Here is a 24,125-nt window from a genome sequence, read left to right on the forward strand (position 1 = left end):
ACATAAAACAAAGGTGTATAATACAGGTTGTTTTTGTGGGTTTCAAATATCTGAGTTGAGGTATCAGAGTACAGGCCTAGCCCTGCATTTTAATACACTATAGGCTTCCATACCTTATACTTCTTGGGTGTCTTGCATATCCTAGTTTAGGTATAAATTCTACCCTCCAAGCCTTGCTATTATATTTTAATATGCTAATTTAGGCTAATTTACTGGTTTTGCAGTTAATTAGCAAGTATTACCTTCACCATACTAAGGTAAATATAATTTGCATTGTGGGTACTAGTCTATATTGCTACATATAACAAAACTGGCCGTGTGTTTAGGGCATATCCAAAGTCAAGCTTCACAGTAGAGTTGTGGTTATTGTGTTACCCACCCATTGTGTTTAGCATACGAAGGTAATTGAGTTTTGTTTTGTTTTTTTTTGTTTTTTATTTACACCTGGCCTACTGAATAGTCATAAACTATTGTTGGCTATTCAGAAGCGTGCTACTTTATTCGCAAATTGATTGGATTCTTACTTGGGTGAGTAAAAGAATAGGAATGTCTTTTCAAGGTGCCAAATACTTTTCCACAGAAGTACGTGAGTACTTTAGGAAACATATTCAAAAACATGATGGTCCATATGAGCTTCCAGAGCCAGCAAACCCAGACAGTGAAAAAGAGGAGAGATTAATGGATGTTCTAACACAAATTGTAAATAACAAAAAGTATAGAACAAAGAAAAGAAAAAGTTTGGTCACACAAGCTGTTGTAGCCACAATAGGAGGCCTAATAGACTTAGTTGTAGAATTACGGCAGCATAATTTGGAAACAACAAATAAAATGGAGGAAGCAATGGACAAAAGGGATTGTTTAAAAATTGCAGCTTTGAGAACAACTACAATTGTTGGGGAACTAGAAAAGGAGTTAAGAGAAATAGAAGAGCAGAGGGATGCTTATGGAATAAAAATAACAGAACTTCAAAACATAATAATGGACTATAAAAATAAAACAAAGTTAGAAGGGATAAAAGAAGTCAGAGACATTGCCAAAATATATCCAGATCTGGATATGTTCATGGCACAAAATAAAGAACCAGTGCCGAAAATGAGCCAAAATAGAAAAGAGTTCTTATGTTATTCTGTTCCACAAGTAGATACCATACCACAAGCACCAGTTATTGTATCAGAATTATTTAATGCAAGGCAAACACCTACAGGATTTTCTATGCAGACTCGACCGATGTCTATGGCAGATAAAGACAATTTCCAGAAATGGTGGGGAAGTATGCCAACTAACAACTTTAATACGTTTACACATTGGTTTATGAGGGGAGCAGATAGAGCTAAAAAAGGAGGTCTCAACTTAGAGGAATGGACAGAACTGTTAGAATATGCTATGGGTCCTTTGGCTAGTTGACTATTGGGATTCAATAACAGTGTGTCTGATCAGGCAGGAAGGATTGCTGCAACTAGTTTCTATCTACTTAGCATAGAGAAGGAAATATCAAATATTACCATGAGGCCAACAGATGGTCCTAGAGAGGTAGCTCAAAGGATATTTTTCTGGTACACTCTACGCCAACCTCAACAGCCTCTAGTGCTGGGCTCACCAGAACATATAGCAAAAGTAATGGAAGCCCTTCCCCGCGAGTGTCAAGAATTTGTCAGGCTTTTTGATCCAACACCAACAGACTTGGAAATGGTACTAACTAGAGCTGATAAGTGGTGGATCAAGCATCCTTTCACAGAACAGGCCTGCTCTGTTTCAGCCGTAAGAACATTTAAGGTTGAGTCTGGTAGAGATATAGATGGTAAATGGAGAAACCAGACGTGGGATGTACCCCAGAACAAGAAGGATGATCAGAACTGGAGACCAAAACAGAACTTTGACAAAAGATGGCGAGATTCACCGAGGGACTATAGGAATAGGGATGGTAGCAATTGGAGGGCTAATCAGGAGGGAGAGAGAAACGGTAACATAGGCTATTGGGAACTCAGGAGACAGAAGGACAGGACAGAAGAGGAAAATCGCATACTTAAAAACAAGGTAGCTGAGTCAGAGAGGAAATTGAAAGAAAGTGAGGCAAAGATGCAATATAGTGTTATAAAAGAGGGACAGAATACAAGTGAGTCACAATGACAAATCCCAACCCCTGCGCCTCAGCATCTCATTCACTCAGCTAATTTAACCATGGATGAGGCAGGTCGGCCTACCATTCATACAGTCATCGCAGGGGTAGGGAAAAATATGTTGGTAGATACAGGAGCAGCAGTTACAATGACCAATAGGGTCAAAAATGGGGATTCTTCGGTAAGTATTATGGGAGTTACTGGGAATCCACAAGAGGTCAGAGCAGGTCCAATTGATGTAGCAGTTGGAGGAAAAACAATACAAGTAGAAGCAATAGTGGGTTGGCCAGAGGAAATATTGGGAATAGAAGCTTTAAAAAAAGGAAATTTCATTGTAGATCTTGCCAATTTTTGTTTGTGGAAGACAGAAAAGGTTAATCAGGTAAGTACAGAATTAACGAAAGGGGCTGTGCTCCCAATGGCATATATTGTCTCTCCGATAAAAAGTCTGGAAAAAACAAACAAACTGAAACTAGAAGGACAACCAGAATGGCTGCAGAAGTTAATCCAAGACATAACTGTTTGGGCTACAGATAAACTAGACTGTGGAAGAATGAAAGGAATGGTCTTGTTGGAAGGAGGAGACCCACAATGGCAGAAGCAATATCCAGTCCCAAGAGAATCAGTGGCATCAATCACCGAGATGATAGAAATGCTGGAGAGACGTGGAATAATTAAATCTGGAAATGGGTATGCATGTAACTCGCCATGTTGGCCTGTGAGAAAAGCTGTGTTAAAAGGGAACAGGGATGGAAAAGCAGCCTCATCATGGAGACTCACCATTGATTACAGGGCCGTGAACAAACTTGCAAAAAGAATGGCCCCTGTTGTTTCTGTTTATTGTGAAATGATGTCCAAAATTTCACCAGAAATGAAAGTATTCAGTGTAATAGATGTGGCCAATGGATTTTGGTCAATTCCCCTGGCTGAAGAATGCCACTACCGGACGGCGTTCACCTGGGAGGGGCGACAATATGCTTTCACAGTACTACCACAGGGATATTGTGACTCCCCAGCTATTTTTCACACATACATGAAAAATGCATTGACAGCTTTCCCACGTCCAGATCGTATCATTCAATATGTTGATGATGTCCTTTTACAGTCCCCGAACATGGAAGAACACAAAGAAGACCTGGCAATATTATTACAATGCATACTGGAGGCTGGACTTAGGCTAAATGGGGCAAAGGCACAATTGGCATGCCAGAAAGTCAATTTCTTAGGAGTAACCATATCAGGAGATGGACGATCAATTGATCAAGACAGAGCCAAAGTTATTGCTCAGTTACCCATTCCTACAGACCGTACAGCGCTCCAATCATTGCTTGGAATAATGGGATTTTGTCGTGAATTTTCCCCACGATATGCTCAACTGGCACAACCCCTTTATGAAATCCTGAGAGCACAGAATTGGGATTGGACAGAGGAACACACATTGGCAGTACAAAAACTGAAGGCTGAACTAGGGAGTGCACCAACTCTGGCATCTCCAGACCATGAAAAAGAATTTAGACTATATCCGATTACAATGCCAGATTCACAAGGAGCAGTCATCACTCAACTGTGGGGACATGCAGAACGTCCAGTGGCTTTTGGATCTCAGATGCTGTCTGCCGTAGAGCTGAAATTCGGATGGTGTGAGAGATTGATCTTAGCAGCATACTGGGCAATAAGAAGATTTAAATACCTATTTGGCACACAGACAATAATAATATGTACACATCATACTCCATTGCAGGTCCTCAGACAAGGCAGCCTGGCAATCAGCCACATCAACAATGCCCGCATTCAGAAATGGACTATGGCACTGCTCGCTGATAACATTTCAACTCATGCCTTAAGAGAACCAAAAGAATGGGTGGCTGGAATTTGCATAAAGGGAGAAGCTCATGATTGCCAAATTTATCCTGAATCAACATGCCATGCGGTGTTCAAAGATGCCACCCATCTTGTGATGACCTCAGATCCTGTATGGTATACTGACGGCAGCTGTCACTATGCACAAGGAAAAAGAATATCAGGAATGGCCGGAGTAAAAATGTTGGGTAAAGATATCATAAAAGAATTTGGATTTAGAATCAAAGCATATTCAGCACAATATGCAGAACTGGCTGCAGTCATTGAAGTACTCCAGCAAGAGTCTGGAAGAAGTGACATATTGACAATTGTTTTGGATAGTGACTGGGTGTTCCGAGGCACGTGCCTTCTGCTAAAATGGTGGGATAGTAACCAATTCCTTGCCACAGATGGATCCCCTGTTAAGTTCCAAGATCTATGGCAGATGGTAGAAAAGTTATCGCAAAATTTCAAAAGAATTAACATGATCAAAGTACGGGCACATAAAAAGACAGGGCCACATCGAGAGGGAAACTACCTTGCTGACCAGTATGCAAAAGAGGCAGCTGTCCAAGCAGAAGACTGGAAACCACCCACAAAAAACACATTACAAATAGCTTCTACTACAAGGAGCAAATCTACATCTATTCCAATTAGGATGAAGCAACTACAGGAATTACAAGATCAAGATGAGGAACTAAAAGAGATTCGGGAGAAATTACAAAAGGGAGCAGAAGTGATATACAGGGGCAAAAAAGTGATAGAGGAGCAAGGGCTAATATGTATATCAGAAACCGGGGAACCGATTTGGATTGTACCACAACAAGTAAGAAAAGACTTACTCCGATGGATACATGGATCACAAGCAGGAGGACACCCAAAGATCAGAGAAGCAAAAGAGAGGATTCAACATTTGGGATGGTGGATTGGGCAAAACAAGGATCTTGAAGAGTTTGTGGATAGTTGTATTATATGTGCAAGATTTGACCAGTCCAACAGGAAAAGAAGGGGAGAATTAATGAGACAGACACTTGTTGGCCCATGGGAAAGAATTCAAATTGATTACACCGGACCATTGCCAACAACCACAAGAGGAAATAAATATATTCTCATGATAGTAGATAGCTTCTCAAGATGGATGATCGCAATCCCAACAAGAAACTGTACAGCACTAACCACAGCCAGGAAATTAGTAAGCGATGTACTGACAGTGTGGAGAATTCCAAAAGTCCTTGATTGTGACAATGGAGCTGCATTCATAGGAAATGTAATGAAGGAACTTTGTAAGATGGTGGGTATTGAACTGAAACACCATATCCCATACCATCCACAGGCAGCAGGTCAAGTTGAGCGAATGAATGGCACCATAAAAAGAGAGCTGAAAAAGCTGGTGGCAGAACATGGACAAGCTTGGGACATATACATACCTTTAGTATGTGCCCGACTTAGATCAAGGCCCTGTAGATCAACAGGATTTTCACCATATGAAATTTTAATGGGTAGACCAATGCCCTCCTGGCAAAACTGGATGACAATACCTCCACCTGTAGCATTACAAACCGCTGCAATCACAGATCAATGGGTAAAAGAGTTGGCCACACACTTGGAAATTGTTCATAAATCTGTGGCTGTGGAAGATGAAGAACAATACCAACATCGAAAGCGATGGTATGATGCCGCAGGGGATCTGACATCATATGAGGCAGGGGACCGAGTTATGGTGCAGAATCAAGATGAACACCTTCCTTGGGGAAGAGCAAAATGGAAGGGTCCATATATTGTAGTAGATAAATTAGGGACTTCTGTATACTTGATTGATCATGCAGAGAAAGGAGAAGTCTGGCTGCATGCATCACAGCTTAAAAGATTCAGGAAGGACAAAACATGGAATAGAGGTTAAGTACAAATTGAATAAAAACAAAAAAAAGAAAAAATCTTATTTTACTATTATTATTATAATTTTTGTGTGTATTTATGTATATGTTTCTAATGATGGAATCTAGTGTTCCCACAGAGCGAGGAAAAGCTGGATAAGAATGAAGATGCGTGTCAACAGAAGATTGTGGTGGATCCTTGTTACAGGATGGATAAGTATAAGCTGTATCACAGTAGGAATAGGGAGACAGGCAATAAGGCCAGAAGATACCGCAAATAAGGGAGAGAGTTTTAAAAGATTAGAGTCACATTACGTTCAAGCAGATAGATTTATTTGGCCCAGGGAATTGGAAGTAAAAGAGGGTGGAGGGTTACAAGTAAACATTATTTTGCCACATAATAGTACCAGGGGATTAGCTCTTAGAGCTCCAATAAAAAGTATAGAGGGACATAACTGGGAATGGGTTGTAAGATATGGACAGATAATGAACACAGGAAACTTTTAAGGAAGGACTAAAATAACAACAAAGGTACAAGGGAGGTTTACAAATACTACAGTAATAGTGAGTAACCTCACATTAGAAGAAGGTGGAGAATGGGACGCTGCAGTTATAGCTGCCCAGCCTGACCTAGAGGAATTCTGCAATTTTGATACTGGAAAGGGGTGTGTTCTAACAATAGATGAAGTATTTGTCTCTGTAAAGAAGCTGCAACGTTGTAAAGATCATGAGAGGGTACCATGGCCAATAGGCGGATTGGTGGTGGTACCAACACATGAAACAGTTGTGCAAGGGGTTGGGTGGACTTATTACCCAATAATTCTAAATTTTAATGATTTTTCTATTCCTCCAAAGTGTCCGGAACCACAGCGGCAGTGGTTTAAGCAAAATATACAAGAGACCATCACTGAGTGGACCGGAGCAGGGAGTCGAGAAAAACGGGACACACTTGCAGCCCTTCTAGGAGGAGTCGGAACTGGATTGGGAGTATGGAATTCAGCAGACATCATTGGACTAAACAGCAGGATAAACTCCCTTACTGATGGCATGGGACATGCTATGAAAATAGGTGGAGTAGCTCCCTTATTATGAGTAGACTGACAGACAATGTTGATGACATACACACCATTGCCAACAACCTGCATCTAGTTGAGGAAAATATTGCTTCCATTGCTAACAGCATTGAGAATGAAATAGTAGGAACTGCCATTTTCTGTTCTATGATTGGAGGAAAGCTGTTGGCAGATTTAAAGGAAACTATTAAAGACATTCAGGAAAACAAGTGGGCAAGACAAATCAATGCAACAAGGATTATCACGTCATTGAAAATAAAAGGAGTGGACATCACTGAGGACAATCTTAAATACAGCTATATTGAAGGCCCAGATCAATGGATGCCGCATGGACTACAATCTGGGACAATAGGACTAATCCTGGCAATTCCTCGTTGGGAGGGGCAGGCAGAGCAACTGAACTTTATACATAGCATTGGCACTTTAAGTGATGGAATCTACAAGCAACACTTTCCATCTAAAAGACTGGCCACTATTACAGGATTGGAGATGGATGAAAGCTGTTGCAGGAAATCTCAACACCGATGGCTGTGTAGTTGTGTTTGGGAGAAAGGAGCCGAGGAGGATGGCTGGGTGCAGTTGATAAAAGCAAACCTGGTGCAAGAGGTGATCCGTATTGGGGATATTGCATGCTTTATAGGCCACTCTAAATATAGGACAGTTGATGAATTATGTTTGGTGGAAGAAGGGTCTTGTGTCATGGTAACCACTACTATACATGTAGGAACTCATACACTATTTCCATCAAGAAACCTTACCACTGAAATGATCAATTTTACTGCAAATGCAGATTGGACAAATTTGACAATGAAGCTTTTTTCCCCCAATTCCAAAGCTCGCCTTGGAACTTCATGAGTTAGTAAAAAGTACCAAACAACAACTACACCCCATCAGCTTACTTCTGGAACAACAGCAAAAGGAAATAGAAATTACTACAAAAAACGTTGAGCATCCCTGGTGGGGAATTCTTACCAATGCAGAGACACATCCAGTCCTACGAACACTGTCGCTAGTACTCATGTTCATTCAAGTATTAACGACAGTTATAATAATATACTTTTGTGTGGCAATGAAACAGATGAGGAAGAAACTGGCAAGGAGGATATATAGCAATGAAATTTAAATGTTTTTGTTTTTTTCCTCTATTTTCTCTCTCTCATACATTTACATCTTGCACATACATAAACATTTATCACACACACTCACCTAAATTCTATAAATTCTGTTTTTGTGTAATTTGTGGATTGACAGCCATAGGAAAGTACAGGAGAACTTATGTCGCTGAGGGAACTATTCCGGAGGGACGGTGGGTTGAATTTCTCCTGTATATCAGGTTTTTGCTCCCACTAGGTTCTCCTGTGCTAGAGGGATAACTAGAAAACTGAGCAACATAGAAGAAGAAAAAGTGAGGGAATGTGGTAACTTGTCTTCCTTGCATGATCATTTATCTTCCTTTCAGGACTTCCTTGAACAAAGACTAGGTGGGAGGGCTAAGAATCTTTCCTTCCCTCCCACAATTGCTAAAGGAAGTGAGGCATGAACAGGATGTGATGTAAAACACATCATCTCAACTAAGGGCATATAACATAAGGCCAGGCAGGAAATCAGTCTATTGCTTCCTTTTCTTCCTTGGTGGATGTGATGTTGGACTTGCAGCAGTGAGCCATTACTAGATGTGAAGGCCTAACCGTGGGTGAGATCAAACGTGTGGGGAAAGGGATTACTATATAGATAGATAGATTTAAAAGGGTTGTTGCTCCGTGGGTCTGGGCTGTGTGTTATACATTTATAGTATTGTGTGTTGCCTTCTAAATAAATACCTTTTAATGTAGACGAACCTTGTGTAATATTTATATTAATTTGGTGATACACCACACTGCCTAGTTCGCCTTATAGGAAGCTCCGGCCCTGGGTAAAGTCGGGTTTCTTTTAGGGCACATCTGATTAATATAGATTCATGTCTTCTTACATACTCCAAATTGTTATCATCGTGTAACCAACAGGATAGTTACAAATATACCAAATTATGCAAAATATGTTATGTACGGTATATACTGGAGTGTGATCCTTAGCCACACTACAATTTTATAGTTAAATCGACAAAAGAATGCAAAGCCCTTTGAGTTACATTGGGGCTTAAAAGGAAACAACAATAGTATTATTAATTGAAATATGACGTATCTTTTATAAACAAAAACTTAGTTATAGTATCAAACATTTCCTGTTCTTTCCTGGTCGTTTACTGCTCATGTCCTCTTGTCTCCTCATCACTTCCTCTTGTCTCCTCATCACTTCCTCTTGTTTCCTCATCTCTTCCTCTTGTCTCCTCATTTCTTCCTCTTGTCTCCTGATCTCTTCCTGTCTTTTGCTCTCTTCTTCCTGTCTTCTGCCCTCTTCCTCTTGTTTCCTTCTATCTTCCTGTCTCCTTCTCTCTTCTTCATGTCTCCTGATATCTTCCTGTCTTTTTGCTTCTATCTTGTCCTGTTGCACACATTCATGTGCCATATTCAGTAGGAAGATCTTATGGTCTATCCGTTCTTGTTTGGGGTCCCTTATCTGCTCCATGTGGAATTTTACATCCTCTAACGCATTGTACATAATGTTTAATATATCTGTATGTGTTGTGTCGATTCTCTGATGTTCTTCTGTGGTGTAATTCTCCACATCGTACACCACCTCAGCTCCCAAATCCTTAAACTTAATTTCAAGCTCTCTGAAATCCCCCCTGGCTTTGTTGGTCAGAACAATGATCGGAACAATACCTAAGAAAGAAGAAGCAAATAAACAAATTCACTTTTCTTTTGACTGACATGATGAGAGGCATTGGTGAGTATGGCGTTATTGTTGAGTTCCTGCTTGTGTGAGATACTCCGTACTTTTCTATTACATGACAAGATGTATATACAGAAGATAATCACCTGTCATCTGTGTGCAAGCTAAAAGGAAGGTTTTCATTTCTAACTCCTCCTGCCGAAAGATATCCTTCTGCAAACTGACAATGAGAGAATTATACCATTAATCATTTCATAAAATACATTCCTTTTTATAGCTAAGATTAAGCATAGTGTTACATAGTGTGTACACAGTACATAAAGTAACGTATATAATGTACAGTTAGCATCCTGCTCTTTGAGTGCTCATGTTCCATTTGGGAGAACGTGCCTTACCATTCTGTCTGTCCAGACTTGCCCATATAGTGTTCTCTGTACTATCACCGAAACCCTTTATTTGTCCTCAAATAATTAATGATATTATCTTAACCTTCCATTCCTCTCAAGTCTTACCATAAAAAGCTAAATTAGTTCATTAAGTAACTCTGTGCTACCCCTTTAAGCAATAATCTTAAAGGGATTCTATAGTGCAAGGAATACAAATCTGTGTTCCTTACACTATAGTTCCCTCTGCACCCGCCTTACCTTGTGCCCCCCCTCAGCATGAAAAAAAAACAAACCAAAAAACCTTTTAGCACTTACCCGATTACTGCGCCGATGTCTCTCGGAACTGGGTCGGTGCACCACCTCCTCCAACGTCATCCAACCACGGGGGCTAATACGCATGCACAGCAATCACTGCAAATGCATTAGGCCCTCACCATAGGAAAGCATAGCTTCAGTGCTTTCCAAAGGGAATTGTACTGATGCTGGATGTCCTCATGCAGAGCGTGAAGATATCCTGCGTCAGTAAGGTGACCAAAAGTCCCTTAACCACCAGGAAGTGTCTCTTGTGGCTGTCTGATTGACAACAACTCAGCCACTAGAGCCACTTAGTCCTGTAATAAAATCATTGCAGTTTCTCAAAAACGTCAATGATCTGCATTGCAGGACTAAGGGAGACTGGCACACTACACCCAGACCACTTCAATCAGATGAAGTGGTCTGGGTGCCTACAATGTCAATTTAACTCTCTGATTGAGGAAAGTATCACAAAACTGTGATAGTACCTGCTGGAAGTGTATTTAGACAAATGGAGGTCATTTAGTTACTCCAATGGCAATTGGAGGCAATGCCCGCCTGCCAATGTCAGGGCAGACCCCCCCTAAGCGGGTCCTACACTGACCCTTCACCTTGCTTCCTTGAGCTTCTGGCAAAGATATCTCCAATGAGACAGAGAAGGTTTATTTTTATACAAACCCTTATATACTTAGTAACCCTTGATAATACCCCTCTATTTCTCATTGCAGATATCTTTGCCAGAAGCTCAAGGAAGCAAGGTGAAGGGTCAGTGTAGGACCCGCTTAGGAGGGGTCTGCCTTGACGTTGGCAGGCGGGCATTCCCTCCAATGGCCATTGGAGAAACTAAATGACCTCCATTTGTCTAAATATACATAGGGATTAAGGAGAGAGCGCAGGTAATCTTTTTTTTTTTTGGGGGGGGGGGTTTACTATATATCGGGGCTGATGTGTACTGTGGTCGCTACTGCCGCCCAGGAGTGATGGGAGTGAGCGCAGGACTTATTTTCTTGTACCTGCTGGAAGTGACTGATTACTCATGGTGCTGCCTGCAAGGAGGAGTCCTGTTCCATCCAGTGTCCCCTCTGGGGTGGTCTTTAAGAGATCAGAGCCAGCTGTTGTGTGGTTCCTCATAAGTCAGATGGTTGGACTAAGGGCGCCCTAAATGTCACCTAACCCTTGAGCTAAGTCTCCTAAAACCATAATAGTTGTCTTTTACTCACATCTTTATTGTCATCACACAATGAAATTATATTATATTATATTATATTACATTATATTATATTATATTATATTATATTACATTACATTACATTACATTATATTATATTATATTACATTACATTATATTATATTATATTATATTACATTACATTATATTATATTATATTACATTATATTATATTATATTATATTATATTATATTATATTACATTATATTATATTACATTATATTACATTATATTATATTATATTATATTATATTATATTACATTATATTATATTATATTATATTACATTATATTATATTATATTACATTATATTATATTATATTATATTATATTATATTATATTACATTATATTATATTATATTACATTATATTACATTATATTATATTACATTATATTATATTACATTACATTATATTATATTATATTATATTACATTATATTATATTACATTATATTATATTATATTACATTATATTATATTATATTATATTATATTATATTACATTATATTATATTATATTATATTACATTATATTATATTATATTATATTATATTACATTATATTATATTATATTATATTACATTATATTATATTATATTATATTATATTACATTATATTATATTACATTATATTATATTATATTATATTACATTATATTTCATTATATTATATTATATTATATTATATTATATTACATTACATTATATTATATTATATTACATTATATTACATTACATTACATTACATTATATTATATTATATTATATTTCATTACATTATATTATATTATATTACATTATATTATATTATATTACATTATATTATATTATATTATATTACATTATATTATATTACATTATATTATATTATATTACATTATATTATATTATATTATATTACATTATATTATATTATATTATATTATATTATATTACATTATATTATATTACATTATATTATATTATATTATATTATATTATATTACATTATATTATATTATATTATATTACATTATATTATATTACATTATATTATATTATATTACATTATATTATATTATATTACATTATATTATATTACATTATATTATATTATATTATATTATATTATATTACATTATATTATATTACATTATATTTCATTATATTATATTATATTACATTACATTATATTATATTATATTACATTATATTACATTACATTACATTATATTATATTATATTATATTTCATTACATTATATTATATTATATTACATTATATTATATTATATTATATTACATTACATTACATTACATTATATTATATTATATTATATTTCATTACATTATATTATATTATATTACATTATATTATATTATATTATATTACATTATATTACATTATATTATATTATATTATATTTCATTACATTATATTATATTATATTACATTATATTATATTATATTATATTATATTATATTACATTATATTACATTACATTATATTATATTATATTATATTACATTATATTATATTATATTATATTACATTATATTATATTACATTATATTATATTACATTATATTATATTACATTATATTATATTACATTATATTATATTATATTACATTACATTATATTTCATTATATTATATTATATTATATTACATTACATTATAATATATTATATTATATTACATTACATTATATTATATTATATTATATTACATTACATTATATTACATTACATTACATTACATTATATTACATTACATTACATTACATTACATTATATTATATTATATTATATTATATTATATTACATTATATTAAATTATATTATATTATATATAATGTAATCTTCAGCACTTGGACATGAGCATCACAAAAACATTTCTTTCTTTCTGTTATTTTAAGTTGCATTGTCAATATTTAAGGATTTTTACCTTCGGGGGTAGATGGTCCACTTGCTGCAATATTTAACCTCTCACTTGGCTCTCAGGAATGAAGCACTATGGCAGTGCTCCCTATTTAGAAGTACTTGACTACAATCACTAGATCTGGTGGTGAGGACAACTAAGCAGTGGGCAGTGTGGCTGGGCTTTATCTCTGATATTTAACTCCTCATCTACAGCACATGAATGAGAAACATAGAGACGACCCTTTGGAAGGCCTGCACCATTTTTAATGACCTCCCATCATAAATAGCACATGATATAGGAGGTAGAAGGTGAGAAGATCAACCCACTAAAAATGACCTCTCATCTCCTGCCCATAGGTGCAAAGCATAGAAGTGATAATCCTCTATAGTTCATTTTTCTCCCCACAGTCCAAAATAGGAAGGTAGGGCAGGGTGGATAACCAACCACGCCAATATTTGGCCTACACCTGCAGTTCCTTGCAAAAGTATTCACCCCCTTGACTTTTTACATATTTTGTTACATTACAGCCTTAAGTTCAATGTTTTATTAATCTGAATTTTATGTGATGGATCAGAACACAATAGTCTAAGTTGGTGAAGTGAAATGAGAAAAATATATACATAAAAATTTTTTTAGAAATAGAAATCAAAAAATTGGCATGTGTATTCAACCCCTTTGTTATGAAGCCCATAATAAGCTCTGGTGCAACTTATTACCTTCAGAAGTCACATAATTAGTGAAATGATGTCCACCTGTGTGCAATCTAAGTGTCACATGATCTGTCTTTACATATACACACCTTTTTGAAAGGCCCCAGAGGCTGCAACACCTAAGCAACAGGCACCACTAACCAACACTGCCATGAAGACCAAGGAACTCTCCAAACAAGTAAGGGACAATGTTGTTGAGAAGTACAAGTCAGGGTTAGGTTATAAAAAAATATCCAAATCTTTGATGATCTCCAGGAGCACCATCAAATCTATAATAAACAAATGAGAAGAACATGGCACAACAGCAAACCTGCCAAGAGACGGCCGCCCACCAAAACTCACGGACCGGACCAGGAGGGCATTAATCAGAGAGACAGCACAGAGACCTAAGGTAACCCTGGAGTATCTGTACATAGGACGTCAATAAGTTGTACGCTCCATAGAGTTTGGCTTTATGGCAGAGTGGCCAGAAGAAAGCAATTACTTTCAGCAAAAAACAAAATGGCACATTTTGAGTTTGCGAAAAGGCATGTGGGAGACTCCAAAATGTATGGAGGAAGGTGCTCTGGTCTGATGAGACTAAAATTGAACTTTTCGGCCATCACAGAAAACGCAGCACATCACATCACAAACCCAGCACATCACATCACCCAAAGAACACCATCCCCAAAGTGAAGCCAGGACTGGGAAACTGGTCAGAGTTGAGGGAAAGATGGATGGTGCTAAATACAGGGATATTCTTGAGGAAAACCTGTACCACTCGGTGCGTGATTTGAGGCTAGGATGGAGGTTCACCTTCCAGCAGGACAATGGTTCTGAGGCAACAAAACACGAAATATGCCAAGGGGGGGGGGGGAGGGAGAATTTTGCAAGACACTGTATATCCAATAGTGGGGACAATACCGCTACATGCTGATATTACTGGAGCTTGTACGTAAGCTCCAAAAATGTGAGTGGGCATCTCAGCACTAATAAAGTATATTAAATGCTACACTATTAGTTTTCCTCTCTTTCCTTTCCATATATACACCCACTGAGGACGGAATAGACTGCAAATCAACTCAAACCAATGCCTTATTTTTTTTTATTGTATTTTATTTTCTATATTCTATAGTATCTAATTTTTGTTCCATTTTTTTTTAATTTGAGTTATTTGTTTTATTAGTCTTTTTTCAAAAGCCAATAAATGACAGACATGTCCATAGAATGAATAAACTAATATAAACTCTGCAACATGTATTTCATTCTCCATTTACACTGCACTTCTAGGAATAGAACTTTCTCTCTTACCTGTAAATGAAAATCGGAACAATTAAATCTGTATAGTTGGGGTCAAAATCTGAATTCTCTAGGTTTTCCATCAAACTGTTATAATCCCTTATCCACTCCACGTTCCCATTAAGAGGGAGGAAGTTACCTGGAATAATTAAAGTAGGATATAACATATATATGTATCTCTAACAAAAAAAACCTAAAAGGCCTAAATAAACACTTTAATTCTTGCTTTTCTCAATAAATTAAATAAATAAGATGCAAATATTAATTAGCGTCTTTAACTCAAGTGTTACCGTTTAACAAATTACCTTAAAAATTGTGCAGTGCTTCCGTTAAATAACATCGTTCAGGTGTATCAAAAATCCCCCTTGGAATAAAGTGCTTGTGTATAAACATTGGCGTTGTATCAATAGAATCAATGTGCTCTTCTAGAGTGCCTCCAATAAACTGAAAATGCAGTTGTTGGGACCTCGAGGATATAAGCAGTTAGAAACAGTGTATGGTGTGGTATGCTTGGGACACTATATTAATAAATAAATACTTTTTTTTTAAATGATTCTTTATTTATTTATTTGATTTAATACATCCATTTGAGTGCTTCTCCCATCTGATTATCAGGGGTGACATCTCCCAAATCAGACGCACTGTGGTGGTATAAGAGCTTGACTAGTAGCTCTTGAACACGTGAGTGTTTCTTTCGTTCTTTATTATTATTTGCAAATCACCAATTTAAACAAAATGTGGACTGAAGGTATTTAGTAGGATGCATATTCACAAATCATCTTTCATTTGCTTTTTGCTTGTAAATAATTGTAAGCACTATTTGCCCCTGGCAGGACTAGCAGACAGTGGGCAAATAGTTACCCATGTGGTGACTGACCAGAGCTTGCACCCCCATCCCCTCTCCAAGCCCCTAGCCAACCCCCAATAAATAAATACTACCTAACTCATTGTAATAACAGTGTGTGGGGACAATATATCTAACAGCAGATATTGTTTCAATGGGCAGATATAATATCATAAATATAACATTCATTTCTTGCTTTGTGCAAAGTGAGAAACATTTTTTTTTTTAATTCTTTATTTTTGTTTCGACACTGAGTGCGGCTTAGTAACGTTTAGTGGCCCACGCAGGGGCCAATCATCAACAAGTATTACATTTCTTTTTACAGAAGATAAGAGGAGTTGAACTATGTATATCAGTTTGAATGCGCCGCTCTGTGTCGTTTTTCATTTCTTAGGGCATTTCGAGCCCATGTGTCAAACATAAACAAAAACTAAATCTAAACAATACGATACATGACTGCGTGGCATATAATACAGTTAACTTTGTGCGGTTCTAGATTCCGCCAGACAGGGTCACAGTCGTTGTCAACACTCAGAGCAGTTCGTGCTATTGTGCACCTTATGTGTTTGCTATTGCGTCTGGACTGATTTCGTACTATAGTGGCCGTGGACGTCGTGTAGGTCTGTCCCTTAAGGTAATGTTCATCTATGTCCGTGTTGTGTACTCCCCAGGAACATTCTCCGTGAAGTTGTAGGTGGCCCTTATGATGCGTTCATCCCCCCTTTGGGGTTATTCCCTGAGGGACTTCTAGCCGGGTCGTGTGTGTGTGGTGGTCTTTCTACTACTGTGAGCGTTCACAACATTAGCTTTCCTATGTGTTTTTCGAGTGAGAAACATTTTTAACAGGAAACAAAAACGTGTTTTCTCCCAATTAAACTTAAATCGTGTGAAGTGGTCTGGGTGCCAGGTCCCCCAGGTTTTAATCCTTCAGATGTTTAACATAGCAGTTACAGAGAAACTGCTATGTTTACATTGAGGATTAATCCAGCCTCTAGTGGCTGTCTTCCAGACAGCTGCTAGAGGCGCTTCTGCAACGCTCAATGCAAAAATCGCATTCAGCGTGCAGAAAGTCCACAGGAAAGCATTGAGAAATGCTTTCCTATGGGCGGTTTGAATGTGCGCGCGACTCTGGACGCTCATATGCATTCGGCTTCACTTGGTAGCTGACGTCAGATGAGGGAGGAGAGGTCACCAGTGCCGAGGGAGCCCTGCACTGGATTAAAGTAAGTCGCTGAAGGGGCCTGAGAGTGGGGGGTGGGGGGATCCTAAAGGTTATATAGTGTCAGGAAAACGAGTTTGATTTCCTGACACTATAGTGATCCTTTAAAAACAGCTTTATAGCAGACTCATCTGTTTGTTTGTTTTCCCAGAATTGCATTTTATGCATCATGTTGATACAATAATTAAAACTAAACATTTTGACTTTATAGGGTATTTATCAAGAATCCAAATAAAACAATAAGTGACAATGTATAGGTAGTCAGTGCCTACACTCATTCCCATGGCTCTCTGCTATTGTAACTTATTAGATAATGACCTATACAAATACTAGCAGTCACAACGTTTCCTTACCCAGCTGACAGTAGATTTGTAACTTTTCATAGCTGTTCATGGTTCCAAACCCTCTGTTATCCACGATGGTAATGGTGTCTGTTAGTTCATAGGGTCTTCTCATGAAGGTAGTAGCACCACTCGCCCTCTCTCCAGCCTCTGCGATCGTTCTATACTCCCCGTCCAGGACAAACTTACAGGAGTTGATGAAGGAGGACTTCCCATGGCCTGTATACCCAAATAGCTGCAGGAGAACCCGGTTATAGCCCTGGTTACCCCGAGCACAGTTATCAAGGCTGAAGTTACGGATATAATCTCTGAGCTGGTGGTGATCCATTATGGAGAATGTAACTTCTCAGTGTGTGTGTTATTCCTTCTCTCTCTCTCTCTCTCTCTCTCTCTCTCTCTCTCTCTCTCTCTCTCTCTCACACAATCTCTCCTTAAAACTCTCTCTATTTATTGTTCTTCCTCATGCTCGCCAGTTTGGTTTCTAGTTCAGAGTACAACGCATATATAACATAATTACTTTCATTATCTTTTTCAGAAGTTCAACTCAAAAGTGACAGCTAGTTATAGTTTTTTTAAATTAATATAATTAAATCACCCTCCAGCGATGATTATATGTGAGCTTCTCACGAGTAGGAATGAACCAATGGCCAACTTCACAGCCCAGAGTTCAATTCAAGAGCCCAAGAGTCGCCACAAACCACAAGGTATGGAAAATGGCATCACCATGGGAGAAAAAATGATTGAATGAAGCAGGCGAGGGTACCACTGTTATTTATATATATATATATATATGTGATAGACACTGTGGACTCATGGAAGTGTGCCTGTTAGGATGTTCTGTTCAGCCAAATACCCTTCCAGCCTCATATGAACTTACAATAGGCACAGGCTAGCTGGGAGAGACGTTGTGGCACCCAGACACAAGGAGGGATGGGACTGTGGCGAAGCATTTTCACATTTACATCTCCACTCAGATGAGATATCACTCTATATTATAATCAGCCGTGGTATGAAAGGTCGACTACTATAACCTCATCTATTTATGTATGCCCCTAAGGTCACATATATTAACCCCTTAAGGACCAAACTTCTGGAATAAAAGGGAATCATGACATGTCACACACGTCATGTGTCCTTAAGGGGTTAAAGTAGTGACTGTCAGTTTTACGTAGGACATTAAATAACTGATATATAATTGCATATTTGGTACTGCATGTAGCGGAGAGCTGATTTCTCGCAGCTATTCTCCACTTAAGATCCTAGGGAGGCTCAGGAACAAGTCATTAGTAAATCCACAGCAGAGTTTCCAGCAGGTAAAAAGGTACAGCAATATCCCCACAGCACTCCCAATAACTGGACGACACACAGTTTCAGGAGCAGAACTGACAATCGTTTATTCCAGGGTTTCTTATAAAGCCTGCTCCCATGCAAGGGAGGGATTCACATTAATTAGTAACCAATACAGTGCTTGTTACCTCCCACACCTCTCCTCCCCTCAGAGTGACTCATAATCCCCTTAACTTACACAGTAATTTACCCCAAACCTGGATGTACCCCTAAATCATCACATAACATTAATATTAGGGTACCGCTAGGTAGCCCTGATCTGGGTGACTATTATATCCAAAATTCACCCAGATCGGACCAGTGGTTCGGTAGTTACGTGGAGGTGAAGTTTGACCGACCGCACACGAGTTGGTATCCGAAAAGGGTTCCATAAGATTGGGCCCTGCGGTCGGTCTCCGTTCGGCAGTTAAAACATACTCTTACAATTGCCATCCATACTTCCATCCGCCTAGATATTGGTTCCCTCATTCGGTACTTTGTTTCTACCGAATGGGGATTCGTTAGGACTCTCCGTTCGGTAGTTACGGAGCTCTGGAGGTCTCAGCGGTGTTCGGTTGTTTGAGTGTCCGATTTGAGTTCCAGACACTCGACGACCAAACACCGCTGAGATTTTCATGCGTAAGATGGTTTCCGCCACGTGTACGCATGCCGAATGGCGGCCACCCAGATACAATCCTAACGAGCTTGTTAACTTGCGGTTTAGGAAATATGTGAACCTTAATTGCTAACACACTTCTCTCTGGGGTGGTCCCTCCGTTCGGTAGTTTCCATATGCATATGGTACGGATGGAAACTACCGAATAGCATACAATTCACACAGAAAACATACGAATAGGAAAATTAACACAGGAAAAATATACCGAATACAATCACACAGGCATGTTACAGGACAGGCTTACTGCATTCCGCTACACTGCTCCCCCTTGCCCACAAGCCGGCATACACAGTCTGATACCATACGGATCGGCTTGGGGATGACCGGGGTGCTCACGGATCATTTCTCCAGATCAGTTTGTCGTGACAACCCGTCGGCGTTTCCATTTTGCTTACCCGGGCGGTACTGAATGTTAAAGTCAAAAGGCTGCAGCGCCAAACTCCAGCGCAGCAGCCTGGCATTGTCCCCAGCCACCCGGTTCAGCCAGACTAACGGGTTGTGATCCGTGAGCAGAGAAAAAGCCTGTCCATATAAATAGGGTTGCAATATCTTCAAGGCCCACACCACAGCCAGGCATTCCTTCTCGATGGCAGCGTAGCTTACTTCCCGGGGTAAAATTTTGCGACTGACGTAAGCCACAGGGTGTTCTCCGCCATCGGCCCCGACTTGGCTCAGTACTGCCCCCAATCCAAACATAGAAGCGTCTGTGTGAACAAGAAAACGTTTAGTTGGATTGGGAGCGGCCAAGACAGGGGCATTAACAAGTGCATCTTTCAGGTGTTGGAATGCCTGCTCACACTCCAGGGTCCAGGTTACTTGGCGGGGAAGGTTTTTACGGGTCAGGTCAGTGAGGGGTTTGGCCAGGGCACTATAATTGGGGACAAACTTCCGGTAGTACCCTGCTGTCCCTAGGAAGGCTAACACCTGGGTTTTAGTTTTCGGGGTAGGCCACTGTGCTACCGCCTCTACTTTGGCTGGTTCCGGCTTTTGTTTACCACAGCCCACTCTGTGGCCCAGGTACTGTACCTCGGCCATCCCAATGCTACATTTAGCTGGTTTTAAGGTTAAACCAGCCTCCCGGATCCTGTCTAGAACCGCTCCTATATGGGCCAAGTGCTCCTGCCAGGTATTGCTAAATATGGCAATATCATCGAGATATGCGCAGGTATAGTCTTGGAACCCATCTAGGAGGCGGTCCACCATCCGCTGGAAGGTAGCCGGCGCGTTTTTCATCCCAAACGGCATGACCTTGAATTGGTACAGGCCGAATGGGGTGACAAAGGCGGACTTAGGGATGGCGTCCGGGGCCAAGGGGATCTGCCAATACCCTTTGCACAAATCAATAGTGGTAAGGTATTGACCCCTGGCCATCCGGTCCAGTAACTCATCTATCCTAGGCATCGGGTATGCGTCGGATACTGTCTTCTCATTCAATCTCCTGTAGTCTACGCAAAAGCGGGTCGTGCCGTCCCGTTTTGGTACGAGGACCACTGGAGAAGCCCAGGGGCTATCCGAGGGTTCAATTACTCCTAACTGAATCATCTCCTCAATCTCTTTGCGCATATTCTCCCGTACCGCTTCAGGGATGCGGTACGGAGGCTGGCGCATGGGAAGTCGTCCTGGGGTTTCCACTCGGTGGGTAGCCAGAGGGGTGTATCCAGGTACATTAGAAAAGGTTTCCTGCTTTTCGTGCAGTAGTTGTTGTACCTCGATACGCTCCTGTGGGCTCAACCGATCCCCCAATACAACTGCTCCTAAATCCCCAGCCAGCTGTCCGTCTTCTAACAGATCGGGGAGGGGTAGGCTGTCGTCTTCTTCAGAGGTGGGTGCGCAGATAGCTGTCACCTCCTCTGAACGTTCCTGGTAGGGCTTCATCATGTTCACATGGATCATGCGTCGCCCCCCAGTCCCTGCGCAGTGGCCAATTATATAAGTGGTGTCACATCGTTGTTCTACCACTTTATAAGGGCCTTGCCAGGCGGCCTGTAGCTTATCGTGTCGGACAGGTTTTAAAATTAAAACTTTCTGCCCGACCTGAAAGCTACGGTCCCTGGCGCCCCTATCGTACCAGGTGCGCTGACGTGTCTGAGCCGCCTGTAGGTTTTCCTTTACCGTCTTCGTGAGTGCTTCCAGGTGATCTCGGAGGGCCAACACATATGGTACAATAGGGGTGCCGTCGGTGCTACGGTCTCCCTCCCAGTGTTCTCTAATCAAGTCTAGGGGCCCCCTTACCCTCCTCCCGAATAGCAGTTCAAAGGGGGAAAATCCCGTAGATTCTTGCGGCACCTCCCTGTAAGCAAACAGTAGGTGCGGCAGGAATTTTTCCCAGTCTCGGTGGGTCTCTGCGAAGGTTCGGAGCATCTGTTTTAAGGTGCCATTGAACCGTTCGCAGAGCCCATTAGTCTGGGGGTGGTAGGGAGCACTAATTATGGGCTTAACTTTACAAAACTTCCAGAGCTGTTGGGTGACCTCTGCCGTGAACTGAGTGCCCTGATCCGAGATGATCTCCCTGGGTAACCCCATCCGGGAGAAAATCTGCATCAGCGCCTCAGCCACCGTCTCTGCATGTATGTTAGTTAGGGCTACCGCCTCGGGGTAGCGAGTGGCGTAGTCCACTACGGTCAAGATGTACCGTTTGCCCGATGGGCTAGGCTTCCGGAAGGGGCCTACAATATCTACTGCGACCCTATGAAAGGGTTCTTCGATTATGGGTAGTGGGTGCAGCTTAGCCTCACGCCTATCCCCCCTCTTTCCTACCCTCTGGCACGTATCGCAGGTATTACAATATCTGCGCACCTCCTGGCTAATCCCTGGCCAGAAGAAACTTTGGGTCAGCCGATATCTGGTACGACTGACCCCCAAATGTCCGGATAGCGGAATATCGTGCGCTATCCGGAGTAATTCGGTTCGGTACCTCTGGGGTACTACCAGCTGCCTTGCAGCAATGGGGTCTGACCCAGCTATCTGTTTATTCGTCTCTCGGTACAATAACTGTCTGTCCCACACAAATCTTTCTCCCTCCGCCCCCGGTTTGTTAGAGGTGACCTTGTCTCGGTATACTTGTAGGGTAGGGTCAGTGATCACCTCGGCTACAAACTCGTCAGGAGGGGCCCAAGGGATACAGTCTAGGGAAGGGGAGGAATCTCTTACCTGGACCTCCGGCAGTGCGTTGTTGTGCTGGGTGCGGGCCTGTTGCCTGGTGACTACTGGGTGCGCTTCCTCAGTAGTTTGGGGCTCAAATGCGGAGGTGAGTTTGCCCAGATCATTCCCCAGGACCACCTCAGCAGGTAATTGCGGCATTAATCCCACTTCTACATTCCCGAACCCCGCACCCCAATGCAAGTGTACCCTGGCTGTGTCTAGCCGATACATGGCTCCCCCTGCAACCCTGACAGCCACAGTCTTATTCAGTTTGGCCTTGTCAGAAACCAAATGACTTTGAACCAAGGTGACGGTGGCTCCCGAGTCTCTAAGCCCCTGCATAGGCTTCCCTTCTAGGTATACGGCCTGCCTATGGTGCTGTCGATTGTCCGCCTGTGCCTGGAATGGGTTGGCCTCATGCAGCACTTCCCACTGTTCCACAGTCATGACTGGAACTGCAGAGCTGTAGGGAAGTGGTACCTCGTCCTGGTAGTGGTGCGCTGCTGCTCTCGGTGGTGGTGGTGGAGGCCCTGGTCGGATCCAGGTGGTGCGGTCTCTAGACTGCGGACAATCTCTCTGGAAATGTCCCCACTTCTGGCACCGGTGGCATTGCACAGAAGCAGGTGTGCGATATCTCGGTTGCGCTGCTGCTGGTGCTGGTGGAGGGAGTTTTCTTGGTGGGGGCTGAGGGTTAGGGGAGAAGGAATTTCCTCCCAGCAGCCGCATGGCAGGTTTAGTACTCACTGCCTTGGTTTGTCTGCGGGCATCCATAAAATCATCTGCCTTTTTGGCAGCCTCGGTGAGGGAGGTGGGGTTACGATCCCTCACCCATTCCTGCAGTTCTGCGGATATTCCCTCATAAAACTGTTCCAATAGCAACATTTGTAACAAGTCCTCCATGGACCGCGCTTTACTTGACTGCATCCACCCAAGAGCTGCCCTTTCTAGTCGGCAAGCCCACTCTGCGTGTGAGTCTTTGTCAGCCTTTTTCAGTTCCCTGAAGCGCCTCCGGTATGCCTCTGGTGTCATTGCATACCGGGCCAGGATAATCTCTTTTACACGGCTATAGTTCCTAATTTCAATGTCTGGTACAGTG

The sequence above is a fragment of the Pelobates fuscus genome, chromosome 8 (genome assembly GCF_036172605.1).
Source record: "Pelobates fuscus isolate aPelFus1 chromosome 8, aPelFus1.pri, whole genome shotgun sequence".
NCBI lineage: Eukaryota > Metazoa > Chordata > Amphibia > Anura > Pelobatidae > Pelobates > Pelobates fuscus.